The sequence below is a fragment of the Bidens hawaiensis genome, unplaced genomic scaffold, assembly GCF_021521415.1.
Source record: "Bidens hawaiensis isolate Kalapana, Puna unplaced genomic scaffold, B.hawaiensis_p1.1 tig00005587_1, whole genome shotgun sequence".
NCBI lineage: Eukaryota > Viridiplantae > Streptophyta > Magnoliopsida > Asterales > Asteraceae > Bidens > Bidens hawaiensis.
In genome coordinates, this window is record NW_027491361.1 from 686556 (window position 1) to 701339 (window position 14784).

Below are 14784 nucleotides of genomic sequence, written 5' to 3' on the forward strand. Positions count from 1 at the left end.
GCCCCCTTGGAAAAGCACGCCGCACCGCGCGAAGGGGGGAGGCCAAATGCCCTCTGCGCGGCGCCTAGGCAACACTGGGCTTAATTAATTTCGTTTTCGCTTAATGACGGGCCTTGTTTTGGTTATTTAAACACATTTAACTTAAACCTGACATAACCTGAAAGCCCCCAGCCGAATTGGAGAGTTCTTGGAGCATATTTTCGAACTTTGTGGTGATTTTGAAGGCAAGAGGACAGCCGGTGAAGACTTATACGTTCACGTTTGGAGATTACGGGTTTTATCGCCTTTAATTCTTCGTTCTTTAGATTTTCACCATGTTTTCATTATTATTCGTTTTGTTTGATTTAGACTTTATGATGCTAGGCTAAATTCCATAGACTGCCTTGGTCGTGATGAACCTTAGTTCGGTTTGATTTTATTTGGATTTCGTTTTGTTATGGATTTTATGTTCTAAGTAAACGGTTGAGTTTGATTTAATTGATGTGTTTGATTGCTTGGTTTTGTTTACTTGAATTTATTGTTTCATATTGCCCTTGTTGATTGTTTCATAGGATAGGGTTTTGTTAGGTCATTTACTGTGTGTTCTTAACTAGTTTGTCATTAATATGCATTAAAATCATAGAAACAATAAAATCAATTAAACAGATAAAAGTGAGCTGCTAGTCTAAAAATTTGTAAAGTGATAGGCTATTAACAGATCTTTGTTTGTCGGGATTGCTAGATTTAGTTCTTCGTAAGGAGTCCGTCTAGATTTGATTGTCATCTTAGTCTATTAAATTAATTGGGTTTGCTTTGCTATCTTTTGAATTCCGCGTTGTAAGTTAGGTTTTCCTCATAAAAGATACTTAGACATAAGCGATTAAATAACCGTAAGGAAGTTTAATATAAAACTGGCGAGTCTTAAAACTTGTTAGAAATCCATAGGCGTCTTCTTGAAGTTCAAGGGTCCTTTTCGGGTTTTCTGTCAAGAGTCTATTTTATGATCCCGGTTCCATAACTTGCCTGGGTAATTATTTTCATCATCTGAATTAATTCAAGTTTTCTAAATTGTTTATTAGATAAATTAAATTATGTTAAGTTTAATTAATTAATTAAGTTTAAGTAATGATTATGTTTTATTATTATTATAATAATTAGGTTTAGGGTTTATTATTATATTATTTGTTTTATTAGTAGTTAATTAAAGTAATCATTAGTTAATTATTATTAAGTTTTAATTATTAGTATTAAATTCCCCCTCAAATATTATTAATAAATAGTCTTGTCTTGTAGTTGAGTCTTGTTTGCTAATTTCCTAATTTAAAGAGTCTCGTGGATTCGATATCCGGACTTACTTAGTTGTACTAGAGTCGATCGGTTCACTTGCCGGTTAGTAGTTTAAGGGTCCAGAGTATTACTTAGTGTCTAGATTAGTATAATTTTAGTTATTTATTTTATAACTACTTTTAGCACATCAAGTTTTTGGGGCCGTTGCCGGGGACTCTTGGCGATTGCGTTATTAGTTTTGATTAGACTTGCTTGCTATATACGTGCTATTTGTGTTTGTTTTTTGTTTTGAGTCGTAGGAGTCTATTTGTCCGTGTCTTTTATTTCTTTTGAGTCGTAAATATGTGTGAGATTTGTGGCGGACCCCATTTTACGCTTATATGTCCACAATATGTGGGGTGTTTGGCACATCATTATGCTAACCCTTCTGTGCAGCCGGTGCAAAATTTTTCACAAGGACCTTTTCCGTATTATTTTGATAATTCGTATCAGCAACCTCAGCAAAACCAGGAGCAGTGTTTTGATCAATTTTCTAAAAGCCTTTCTGATGAGGATGTAGCTGCTATGGGTAGGATAGAAAAGATTTTGGTCCAATACATGGCTACAGATACCCAAAAGATGTTCGTTAAGCATGATACCATCTTCAAAAATCACCAGGATATTATTACAGATCTCCAACGTCAAGTAGAAGAAATTTATAGGAGACTAGATGAAGAAGATGAAATGGAGAGGTTGAGATCCTTGGAATATGTTGAGCAGTCAGATGAGGAGATCACTCAAGTAACAGAGACAAAAATGGATGTTGAAGTCCCACCTCCAGTTTCACATGCTATTATAGATTTTTGGAGTGACTCTGATGATGAGATAAACGAAGAAGAGTGGGCTTCTTATCAGATATCGTTAATGAAGAAAGAAGAGATAGATGATGAAGTGGATTTGGGTAGATTCACTTGAGTTGATGTTTGGTGTTGAGGATATGGTTAAGGTTGATAATGAGCTTAACGAGGAAGATGAATTCCTGAATCTGGAGTTGGATGGATTGTCGGATTATGACGGGGGAGACACATTGGACGTTAATGAGGATGTTGCTTTTTTCGAGTCCCTACTTGTAGAGGACAGTTTAGATGAGGATGTGGTGTTAGAGGAAGAACACTATTGCCGGACCGTGGACTATGTTTTGAATGTTTATCGGGAATTAAAACCACGGGAGAAGGTCGAGGATGATAGGTTACCTGAAAACCGAAGTTGCGTTTACTTTAGAAGATGGTTTACGGGAGTGAAAAAGCCATTAAATGTCAAACATGACCAGTCTTCTCGATACTTACAACGCATTCGGCTCTTGCTAGGTAAGTTTAAATATAGGTCGTCTGACCTGTTATTGATTTTTAATTCTAATTTAATTTTGTGCGGTTCCACCATTGATATATTACTGTTTGATGAATTCCGGGTGGAACAAAACGGGTTGGACAGGGTCCAAATCAAAGAGAAACCTCCTGATTAAGTTCAAGTATGGGGAGGTTTCACAGAGTTTGTGTAATTGAGTCACTAACGTAGTTTTTTGTAGTTCTTTGTTTTCGTGTTTTTAAGTTTTGCTAGATTTGAAAAGAAATTGAGTGAGCTAGAGAGATGATCCCAAAAAGAGTATAATGAAAAAGACAAGCGTTGGGATGGAGAAGCTAAGCCGTATACTTTATATTTATTTAATTGCTGCTCATTATTCATGTTTTATATATTTGTGGGTTTGTGAAGTACTTTGAATGCATAATATATATCAGCTTGATAAGATATATTATTAGATATTGTTGAATTTTTTGCCGCGTATGTTGTTTGTGAGAGAGGAGTTAATGTTTTGCTGAGCACGTTCGTAGTTGGAGGGCATTCATGGAAGAAGACTTTGGCGTAATATTTCATGCGCATATTACCAGCTAAGTCTTTTCCTTTATATAACTTGTTAATTTTTTATTTTGTTTTCTGTTTTTAATTTTTAGTTTTTAGTTTTTGTAGTCTGACTTTATTTTAGTTTTATTTTTATTTTAAGTAGTCCTTATCCTTGCATTGAGGACAATGCAAAATTTAAGTGTGGGGTTAGGATATTTGAGTCGTAGTTTAAATTGAGTTTTTGTTTGAAAAATAAATATAGTAAAAAAAATAAAAAAATTGAAAAAAAAATTGAAAAAGTTTTAAAAAATGTCCCTTGAGTCTAGTTTTTGTTGCGTGAAAGTGGGATATGATGAATTTATCGGAAATTTTTTTTTCAAACTACTAATAATACGAGAAAAAATAAAAAGAAAACGCACTTAACTTGGGATGTGTCGGTAGGCTCAACCTTGAAAATGAAAGGGCAAATTAAATAAAATGGGTCGGAAATCTCTTGTGGGTAAAGCGTTTTGTCAGTAGAAAATAATTAATGAAAGGCCAACCATACTCAAGCTTCAATTCTTGGTATGAAAAATGGAAATATCATAAAGTTTGAAAAGTTTAAAAAATTCTGAATACGTTATCATATGATGCTTGGGTAGGTTTAACGTTAGAGTATACCGTGTAGCCTGTGATATAAACTTAAACTGCTTAGCTTTAGTGTTTTACACATCATTGGTGTATGGTTTTATAACCTTAAATCTTGTATTGATGGGATTCCCCGGGTCTGGAGACCATGGGTCTGTATGCCGACTATTCATCTGGGTATTCACAATTCCAAATGGGGTTGTGAATATTTAAAATAAAAGCTAAAAAAGAGCAAACCCGCAGATTTCTGCCACATAAGTCTTTAAACATGATCACAAAAAGTACACAAGTACAAATGCATTACAGACTTGATCATCCACGTTGTTAGCCATGTGGGGTCCCATTGCTCGCGTCTCATTACCATTAAGAAACGGACCACAAGGGACACGCCACATGTAAGCCCTACAGATGAAATTTTGCATACTCACCTATGGTAATGGTTCCGTGTATTGCTTGATAACGCGGGTATGTCATGTTATGGGGAACACTAGCTATAAAATAATTGAACCTTAATCATATCTAATGGCTGCTTGGTAGACTTTGATGCTTAAGCTTAGGTGGATAAACAATACCCTTGATCGTCTTAACTATTCATAAAAAATAGAGCAACAAAAGTTTTAAATCTCCTAATTTTGAGGTTTAAGTCAAGTTGGGGTGGTCTGGTCCGGTAAAAGCTAAAAATAAGCGAGTTTTAATTGTGTAAACCACTGAGTAAAAAATTGCCGAATCCTCTTTGTCCGGGTAAAGATTAAGGCATGGGTTTAAGTGGACAACAATATCGGTGATCGCGGTTTTTGCGTTTTTCAGAGCTTTAAAAATTAACCTATATGTTTGTTAGACTGTAATTTTCCGATTCTGATCCAACTGCATCAAAATTTTTCAGGGACGAAAAAAGTGTGGGGATATCTGATATAATGCTAAATATATATGTTTCCCTTGTTTATTTTATTTAATATTTTAATAGTTTTTATTCGTTTTTAGTCGAGATTTGTATACTACTAACGTTTATATGTTTCGTAGGTTCCGGGATTTGATCGTGATTAAAAAGGGCGAAAAACGAGCTAAAACGAGCCGAAACGGAGATCCGGAACGCGTCAGGAAGAAGGGGGAGGCCAAATGCACTCCGCGCGGCGCCTAGGCAACACTGGGCTTAATTAATTTCGTTTTCGCTTAATGACGGGCCTTGTTTTGGTTATTTAAACACATTTAACTTAAACCTGACATAACCTGAAAGCCACCAGCCGAATTGGAGAGTTCTTGGAGCATATTTTCGAGCTTTGTGGTGATTTTGAAGGCAAGAGGACAGCCGATGAAGACTTATACGTTCACGTTTGGAGATTACGGGTTTTATCGCCTTTAATTCTCCGTTCTTTAGATTTTCACCATGTTTTCATTATTATTCGTTTTGTTTGATTTAGACTTTATGATGCTAGGCTAAATTCCATAGACTGCCTAGGTCGTGATGAACCTTAGTTCGGTTTGATTTTATTTGTATTTCGTTTTGTTATGGATTTTATGTTCTAAGTAAACGGTTGAGTTTGATTTAATTGATGGGTTTGATTGCTTTGTTTTGTTTACTTGAATTTATTGTTTCATATTACCCTTGTTGATTGTTTCATAGGATAGGGTTTTGTTAGGTCATTTACTGTGTGTTCTTAACTAGTTTGTCATTAATATGCATTAAAATCATAGAAACAAAAAAATCAATTAAACAGATAAAAGTAAGCTGCTAGTCTAAAAAGCTATAAAGTGATAGGCTAATAATAGATCTTTGCTTGTCGGGATTGCTAGATTTAGTTCTTCGTAAGGAGTCCGTCTAGATTTGATTGTCAGCTTACTCTATTAAATTAATTGGGTTTGCTTTGCTATCTTTTGAATTCCGCGCTGTAAGGTAGGTTTTCGTCATAAAAGATACTTAGACATAAGCGATTAAATAACCCCGTAAGGAAGTTTAATATAAAACTGGTGAGTCTTAAGACTTGTTAGAAATCCATAGGCGTCTTCTTGAAGTTCAAGGGTCTTGTTCAGGTTTTCTGTCAAGGGTCTATTTTATGATCCCGGTTCCATAACTTGCGTTTTTCCATTTAAATTAATAACCGTAACTTTGGGGATTCTGGCCTGGGTAGTTATTTTCATCATCTGAATTAATCCAAGTTTTCTAAATTGTTTATTAGATAAATTAAATTAGGTTAAGTTTAATTAATTAATTAAGTTTAAGTAATGATTATGTTTTATTATTACTATAATAATTAGGTTTAGGGTTTATTATTATATTATTTGTTTTATTAGTAGTTAATTAAAGTAATCATTAGTTAATTATTATTTAATTTTAATTATTAGTATTAAATTCCCCCTTAAATATTATTAACAAATAGTGGTGTCTTGTAGTTGAGTCTTGTTTGCTAATTTCGTAATTTAAAGAGTCTCATGGGTTCGATATCCGGACTTACTTAGATGTACTAGAGTCGATCGGTTCACTTGCCGGTTAGTAGTTTAAGTTAAGTTTAAGGGTCTAGAGTATTACTTGGTGTCTAAATTAGTATAATTTTAGTTATTTATATTATAACTACTTTTAGCACATCAGTCTTCAATGGTCAATCACGTATCGCGATTGACCAAAAAGTCAAACATTATTTTACCACCCATCGAAGTACGCGATGGATCCTCAGCAAGCCCATCGCGTACCGCGATGGGTCTTGTTACCAGCAAAAATCATAATATGTCTCGTTTCGCGTGCTGGACATTCCGGGTATTCATTCCGTGTCACAATAGGTCCATATTGAGTACTTTAACGTGTGTGACCTGAAGCCCAATAATACACGTATGAATTATCGATAGTTCTAGAATAAACAGTTAAAACAAAACAATAAACCAACTAAAACATATACAAATTAACCGACCATCACCCACCATCGTCTACCACCCACTCACCTTCCGACACTACTACCACCCACCGTTCGCCACCACCACCCACCCAGCATCCGTCACCACCATTTTCCACCACTACCACAACCATCCGCCACAACCGTCCACCATCGCTCATCGTCTGCCACCACCACCCACCACCGCCGTCTACCACCATCATCCACCACCACCATTGTACACCACCCACCACTGACTTCTACCACCACCACCAACTAACACCGCCTTCTACCACCACCACCATAGCCACCATCCACCACCACCCACCGTCCGCCGCCACCCACCACTACCAGTACTACCACCATCTTACAGACTGCATGTGTTTAGTCCACCTCTGCTTCTACAAATGTCTGCAGATGTGGTACGCCGACTTCAGACATTTTATCTCTGAAAAAACAAAAAACACATTAGTATCCGGTGTTTTGCTTATATTTTTTTAATGTAAAAACACAATTATTAATTTATATTTCTTTATAATATAATATATATATATATATATATATATATATATATATATATATATATATATATACACTCTATGTGTTGTTTACGTAAGTATTTGTATAACTCGTATCAATCTTTTTTTTATAAATATTATTCTTCTTCAAAATATAAATCCCTATGTAAAATTAATATTAGTCTTAAATGATTTATGTTTTTAGAAACAATATTGTGTTATTAGTATGAAAAGCTAATTTAATAAAGGGAAAATTCCCAAAATAAACGTTTATGAAAACGTTTTTCAAGTTTTAGATGGCATTTGCAAGAAATTCTCAAAATAAGTATTATAAACTAGTCATGACGAATAGTTTATATTACGCACGACTAGTTTGTAGAATCAATTAAAACTTGTCACGTGCCCTTAAGTTAACCGTAACGAGCAGGTTCACTAATCATTTGCTTGTCACGACCAAATAAGTTTCATGTCTCGTCATCAACGCCCACGAGTAATTCATAAGTCATTTAGTTGCGACGACTAGTTTATCTGGTTTACGTTCCCTACACGAGTAGTTTATTATTAGTTAACTCGCCGCGACTAGTTTAACCTTACAATCTACTCGTCGCGACTAAAGAACTTATGAATTACTCGTGGGCGTTGATTATGAGGCATAAAACTTATTTAGTCGTGACGAGTAAATGGTTTGTAAATCTTCTTGCTATGGTTAGTTTAAAGACATGTGTCAATTTTTAATCGGTTATACAAACTACTCGTCACGACTAGATTATAATACCTATTTTCAGAATTTATTGCAAATGACACCTAAAACCTAAAATTTTTTTCATAAACGCTTATTTTGGGAATTTTTCCTTTAATAAATTATAAAAATTATATACAAAGAAAGTTTTAGAGATTTATGTCGCACTTTCTAGATTAAAACTATAGATAGAGTCAATCTTCAAATATAGTTCACCCAACCCGTGTAATATATATTCATATTCATTCATCTAATACCAAATTAGTATAAATATTTCACATTGTTTTATTTTTTGTTAATATAGTTTATCCAATCTATGTATACACGGGTATTTAACCTAGTTTGTTAATATGTAAAGACCTGAATAAGAATGAAAGATGTTAATGCTCAGACATCTTATATTTTTTTAGACACATCTCATTTTGATAAAATAAAAAGAAAACCCAATCAAGCATCCTACAAGTTTTTCCAAATAATTACTACTTTATTATTAAGCTGCGAAAGTAAATATATTAAAATATTAGTTACTTATACAATATACTGCAATATATATATAAATAAGTAGGTCGATTCTTCTCTACATGTTCACCTAACCTAACGCACATAATTGCATTTGGCAATTCTAACGCAACCTATCAAGTATTTTCGTTAATCTATTTTACTATCAAGTGGTCCACTCCCACCACCCCATACCCCACCTCACCCCGCCATACCCTACCTCACCTTCAACCTCTATATATACTCTACTTGATAATTAATCTTCTGCATCCCATCCCACCCCACCCCACCCCACCCCACCCACCATAAACACAAACACTTACATCATTCTGCAATCAAAGACTCTAGTCTTGTTGCGTTTGGTTGAGATAAACATATACTTAATTCTATAACTAAGCACAAATGGATAGGCTTGCAAAATCTCCAGCGAACTATGTACCTCTCACTCCTCTCACGTTCATCAAGAGAGCTTCCACGGTGTACTCCAACCGTACTTCGGTCGTATACGCCGGAGTCCTCTTTAACTGGCTCCAAACCTATGAGCGGTGCTGCAGTCTCGCCTATTCTCTCCGAGCACTTAATGTTGTCAAGAACGATGTTGTAAGTTCCTCATATAACTTCCTTTCTTAAGACCATGTGTAGTCATAAAGCTTCACTACCAGGGATTATGGGCCATGTGGCGCCCAGTCAGATTTATGGTTTTGTACAAAAACAGGCTGTAGTCATAACTCTCCACGTCCAGGGGTTATGCGCCACGTGGCGCCCAGTCACTTTTACACTTTTTGTTTTTTTTTTTAATTTTTAATAAGAATAATCAAATAACAATAATATTTTATTAAATAAATATTACAAGAAAATAAAAAAAAACTATTCGTCGTTGTCGGGGAAACCATGCACCCTTGTATGTGCCTCGTAAAGACGTTGTAGATCGTTAACGTTGGGCTCTCTCAGATAATGTGGTAGATCGCTAATCGCACCCGTAACGGAACTCATATACTGTGTCGCGAGCATAATCGCACTCGTAACCGCCTGTTCCTCCTCCACGTCCTGGGCTTCTTGGTCGGGCCCGAAAAACTGTTTATATATAGATGGAGGATCCATATATAGTGAATTTTGTGTAAGGAATTTTTATAGAGTTGAAAGAGAATTTTTATAAATTTGATGAGGTTTGATTGGGGATGAAATAGTTTAATATATAGGAAATAATAATTTTTTTTTAATTCTCCAACGGTAAAAAAAAAGGTCAAATTTTGATTAATGTGCGCCATTCTCAGCGTTCTGTATACAACGCACACAAAATGGAAATCAACATAACGGGGGGGTGTAACCCCGCGTTTTGCTTCATAACGTTGGTGGCAAAGCCACCACTACGGGTGGTCTAATTAGGAACTTTTATATATCTAAAAAAATATAATATAATATAATATCATTTCATTTGTATAAGTTTCTTTCTTGATAAATTTCACAAAAGAATTTGAAAACGTTACAATGGCATTACTAATTTGGCAGGTTTTTTGTCATTCTCCAGGTATCCGTGCTAGCACCAAACATTCCGGCGTTACTAGAGATGCATTTCGCGGTCCCAATGGCCGGAGCGGTGCTTAATGCGATTAACACAAGACTAGATGCTAACAACATAGCAACTGTTCTCCGTCACTCAGAAGCCAAGGTATTCTTTATTGACTATCAATATGTTCCAGTAGCATCCGAGGCATTACGGTTGCTGGTGGCCGGTTCCAAGGAGGGTTCAAAAGATATGCCTTTGGTCATCGTGATTGATGATATCGATAAGCCGAGTGGGGTCCGTCTTGGAAGCTTGGAGTATGAGCAGCTCGTACACCACGGTGATCCGCGGTACCCTGGTGAAGATGTTAATGACGAGTGGGACGCGATCGCCTTGAATTACACCTCTGGAACGACATCCGAGCCCAAGGGTGCGATTAACAGCCATCGTGGTGCGTTTCTGAGCACGATGAGCTTAATTCAAGGGTGGGAACTTGGAACAGAGGCGGTGTACTTATGGTCACTGCCGATGTTTCATTGCAACGGGTGGACGTTCACGTGGGGCGTCGCGGCACGAGGTGGGACCAACGTGTGCATACGCAACACAACCGCCAAAGACATGTACAAAAGTATCTCTCAACACAAGGTGACACACATGTGTTGTGCACCTATAGTGTTCAACATCTTGTTAGAGGCCAAACCGGATGAGCGTTGTGAAATAACCTCTATGGTTAACATACTCACAGGCGGGGCACCCCCACCTGCTGCTCTTCTAGAGAAGATGGAGAACCTTGGATTCCACATAATGCATGCCTATGGCCTCACCGAGGCCACAGGACCCGCACTAGTGTGCGAGTGGCAAACCAAATGGAATAAACTGTCTAAAGATCACCAGGCGCGGTTGAAAGCATGCCAGGGTGTCGGCATACTGACACTAGCTGACGTAGATGTCAAGAATAAGAAAACAATGGAAAGTGTCCCACATGACGGGATAACGATTGGCGAGATTGTGCTTCGAGGAAGTAGCATCATGAAGGGGTACTTAAAAGACGAGAAGGAGACCGCAAAGGCTTTCCATAATGGTTGGTTTTTGACTGGGGATGTCGGGGTCATCCATCCGGATGGCTACCTCGAGATCAAAGACAGGTCGAAAGATGTAATCATCTCGGGTGGTGAAAACATTAGTAGTGTGGAACTGGAGTCCATATTATTCAAACACCCTAACATACTCGAGGTAGCAGTGGTCGCTATGCCTCACCCGAAATGGGGAGAGAGTCCTTGCGCGTTTGTAGTCTTGAAAAACGCAGGAACCACAACTGAAACCGAAATATTTGCATATTGTCGGAAAAATATGTCAAAATTTATGGTACCAAAGAAGGTGGAGTTTGTGAAAGAGCTATCGAAAACTGGAACAGGTAAAGTGTTAAAAGCAGAACTTAGGAACATAGCAAAAACCTTTAAAATCACTGAGAACACGTCGGCCAACAAAGACAGATCTGAGCGTCGACATCAGCAGGATCTTGAAGTGCATAATCAAGACAAAATTCTTGCTATGTCACGACTTTGAATGATATCATTTTTCATGTAACTTTTAGTACAAAGTAGAGCGTTTTCATATGTATTGGTTAATAATAATTTAATACATATAAGTTTTTTTTTTTTTTTTTTTTTTTTGCAGTTTGTAGGTTCTTGTGTGTTTGTTTTATTTTTGATACCCTTACTTCTTTGCATCCAACAATAACCCTTAATACATTCCCAAACATTTAACTTTTAACCGGCAATAATGTTAAGTAGGCATACAATATGCCAACTAAATTTGTGAATTAATCTTAAAATAATAGGATACACAACTATACACAAAACACATTTGTAGATATTTTGACTATTGAAATTCAACGACAAGACAACAAGATTTAGAGTGGAAACACTAACGGATCTAAACATAAATCTCAAAGGTAACGTTTAAAATAATTTTTTTACCGTATTTTATACAATTTAAACGAAACAAGAGTAGAAACATGATAATAAATATATTTAAACACATGGGGTGCAAATTTCTCATCTTCGATTTTTAAAATCTTTTAATCAAGCCATTACACCCTCTTTTTTTTACTTTATCAAACATTTATCTTTCGATCATACAAATTAAAACATTGTTCAAATACTTATCGTTCATTCTCTTGTGTAAACTCATGATAAGCTTCATTTTAGAAAATCATATTTTAACGGTTGCAGGTTGCAATCGTTAAATCAACGCTAACTTCAATATTTAATTAACTAAAGAAAAGTGGCGTGCTTTCCGGTTTCCACCATTACATGAGTAAGGTCACACATTCCACCAAATTTTACAAATTTATCATCTTCCTTTAAAGTGTGATAAAAGGTTGGGTGATCCACCCGAAATATACCCTCTTTCTTATACTAAAATCATTCGGATACATCTTCGAAAATGCCACTACCTTAGATATGTCAATCTTGAAAAACGAATATTATAGATTTAAACCAAATATATTTTCTAACAAACTAGTTGATGCCTCACTGAATCCATTTCTAAGTTTTTGAATTTGCAAATTCAATATCGTACTAAAAACATCAACCTCAAAATGATAATTTTGCTAAGCATGTTTTTGTTTGATGTTTCTCATTCAAACAAAGGAAAAAAAAGGTTAGTTGTTTTAATTTTCTTTGGGCTATAAACTTTTTTTTGGCCTTTATTTGTGACATTTGCCAAAAATTCTCACTATTATAATCTCGATTAGCAATAAAATTTCGTCATTATGAGAAAAAGCTTCTTTATTAGTGATCTAGATGTTTCAAAGTCAACAAAAAGTGCAAAAGTCGCCACGTAACGAGCCTGGCATGGAATAACCTTGGGTAAAGATTCAAAAAGTAAATAAATCCTTAAAGGGGCTATGATCTCGAAAATTAAATTACATATTAAAATAGTCGAGACAGTATATGAACTTAACTTTAGAAGATTCGAATCACGAATTTAGAAAATAAGCAAACAAAAGCCAGTATAGGACACCTGATGAACTCAAAACCAACTACCACCATAATTAAGTTTCGTAGGGTTGTATTATCTAGAATTCAATATTGGTTTAAACCTGACTAAAACTATAAGAAACGGAATTCGTTTGATTAGCTAAAGTTCGTTTTACGTTAAACGGAAACGTAAGATTATTGTTTAACACATACTTATTAACCCAAACCCATGTGCCACCACCCATTGATTTATCCCATTGTTGCTTCTCTCAAAACCAATGGCCACCCATGGCTTTACTTAAAAAACCATGTCTTCATCTCCCTCTATATATATGCCCACACACACACCTTCACCATCACAATTCAAAATATTACACACACACACGCACTAGTTACAATCAGAATCCAAGAAGGTGGAACTAGGAAAAGATCAAGAAAGATTAAAGAGAATGAAAAACAAGTAGAAACCAACCCATATTCATCTTAATTTCTAATCAAAATCCAAGTAAGTATGATTTGAGTTTTTATGATAATAGGTGATCTTGGGTGGGAATTGGGATTGAAGGATTGGTAAATATGGGTTTGGATATGTGTGTGTGTGTGTGAACCGTGCATGTGTATATGTGCGCATGTGTGAGCCGTGTGTATGCATGTATGTGTGAGGGGAAGCAATAAACCCTTATGAACATGCATACATACACCTCCAAGTTCATATTTTTATTAGTTTGACTAAAATATTTGATGGAATTATTTGATTATTTTGGATGAAACTTAAAGATTGTTAAGTTTGCTAGATTACTAAATAAGGAAACTTCAATTAGTTAAATTGCAATATTGTAAATAGATGAAACTTGGATATTGGATACTTGAAATGGATGATTGATTGTTAGGATGTTTGTTATAAAATATATGGAATGAATTCCTTCTAACTCCTGAGGTAAATCTAGCTTGTAAGCCACCTCACTCACACTATCAACAATCTTAAACGGTCCGATGTACCTCGGACTCAGCTTTCCTCTCTTCCTAAAACGAATAATTCCTTCCAAGGCGAGACCTTGAGCATCACATTGTCACCAACGTTAAACTCGATCGCTCGTCGCAGCTTATCAACATAAGACTTCTGCCGGTCTTGAGCAGCTTTCATTTTTGCCTTGATCTGATCAAACCTTGATGAGGTTTCTTGCACAACTTCTAAGCTTCCAATCTCTTTCTGTCCAATCTTGTCACACCCCCATTTTAGGCCGAGGAGTGTGATCAATAGTCGGTACCACATTTGTAATTAAATCAGAGTTACGGGTTATTAGCGGAAGACTTATAAAACATGTGGATTTAAGTTAAAAATATTTACAATACAAAAGACGACACAAAAGTCTCGTTTAGATTTACTTGTTTATAAGTTTTACAAAAACATCATGTTTAATAGTTTAAAAAAAATAACCAAACCATCGGATTTCTTGAGCCCTACGTCCTTCAAGCTCTATTCTTGGTTACCTGTAAAATGTTAGAAAATACGTCAACAACGAATACTGGTGAATATGTTGACGCTAAAATATTTTCTTTACTTAATCACCCCTCGAGACCATGTAAGTCTCGGCCCATATTTGGCTTAGGAATAATTAAGTTAAAACAAACATCATTATAAATTCGAGTCTCTACACTAGGTCACCCCAGCAAAATATCGCAGCGTTTTGACGTACTTAGGTACCATAAATATACACATGGTCATTCTCACTCGAACGTACTTAGGTCCGGCCCATCGTGGCTGGAGGTCGTGACCAAGCGTGGTGCGATGTGCCCACCGCATTTAACCACATATGTAAGGATCCAAACAAACGTATACTACAGCCTGAGGGCTAGGCTTTTACTCTTATTCATAATGTTTTTAGAGACACTTAGTCTCATGTAAAGT

At 35.9% G+C, this 14784-nt stretch overlaps 1 pseudogene; it reads left to right on the forward strand.

The window, feature by feature from the left end:
• Positions 1-9921: 9921 nt before the first annotated feature.
• LOC143630159 (trans-cinnamate:CoA ligase, peroxisomal pseudogene) lies at positions 9922-11467 on the forward strand (annotated as a pseudogene).
• Positions 11468-14784: the final 3317 nt, after the last annotated feature.